This window comes from Galeopterus variegatus, unplaced genomic scaffold (assembly GCF_000696425.1).
Source record: "Galeopterus variegatus unplaced genomic scaffold, G_variegatus-3.0.2 Scaffold44721, whole genome shotgun sequence".
Taxonomy (NCBI): domain Eukaryota; kingdom Metazoa; phylum Chordata; class Mammalia; order Dermoptera; family Cynocephalidae; genus Galeopterus; species Galeopterus variegatus.
The window spans coordinates 2217-3390 of NW_007770832.1; the positions used below are offsets into that span (position 1 = coordinate 2217).

Sequence of the window (1174 nt, forward strand, 5' to 3'; positions counted from 1 at the left end):
AGTAGAAAAGGAAGAAGTACATGGGACTCCCAAGTGCCTGATAGTTTTGATCATATCAGTAATCAGCAAGTCACCAAAAATCCTCCCCAAATAGAAAAGCAAGAAAGTGGCAAACACTATTTTTTCCCTGTAGGATCCTGTGTCAACCCAAGAAGAATGAACTCAGTCAAATTATTATTATTCAGGTTCATGATTTCATGAATGGGGAGAAGGGGCAAGTGTCAAATGGATTATCTGCAAAAAAATAAGGGAATTAATTTATCATGTTCTATGTGGTATTATAGAATATTTAAAGCAAAATAAATATTCTTTATGATATTCTTCATCAGGGACATTCTGTCTGTGGTCTCTTAATAAATCACTTAAACACTTGTTCCTGAATTTAATGTCCACTTTGTAGGGTTATAGTGAGTCTCAAATATGCTTATGAATGTGATACTTCCTTATAGCACTCTTCAAACAAAAACCCTTGTTACTTTGACATGGTTTTGAGTAATTTTGCCATTCAGTGAATATGTAATTAAGATATATGGCTCCATTTATGATTTCCTTCACCTTTTTCATATTCAATAAATCTAGCGGCATGTGTTTTTCACAGTGTATCATTCACCTTACAATATATTTGATGGCCCTTGGAAGGCTATGAGACAAACATAGAGCACACACCAACCTCACCCCATAAAAATGTCTCATCTGCATATTTATCCAAATGTATAATATTTATAAATATGTAGTATGCTGCACTCTCTCCCAAATAGTCTAGCTAGAGAAGAGGAACAAGAAACATTTATAGCCTCTGAATAATCTGTTGCTACCTTGAAATGCCCTTATGACATTTAGTATGTGTCGTATGCTAATGAACATAAATGAATGTTCTTTGATAGCTGGTAATATCTTAAATATCTTCATTTCTATTTTTCTTCTTCTGACTTCTGAACAGGACCACTTAGAATACTCAGAGTCCCTGAGCTTACATTTGAATGAAGGGAGTTATTACTATTCAATTGTTCATGTTTTCATAATTCAAGTATTTAGCTTAAACATTTTAGATCTTGGGTGGTTTGGAGGGATGTCATCAGGAAATTGGTGTAGGCCCAGATCATGGCTGTAATCTCCAGTAGAGTTTTTATACTACCCAGCTATCTGAAAATGTCACATTCTTGGAAAAGATCTA

The 1174-nt window shown here is 34.2% G+C and overlaps 1 pseudogene; it reads right to left on the reverse strand.

The window, feature by feature from the left end:
* The window catches only part of LOC103584120, a 2278-nt pseudogene extending 2087 nt beyond the window's left edge, over nucleotides 1-191 (reverse strand).
* Between the last annotated feature and the right edge of the window lie 983 nt (nucleotides 192-1174).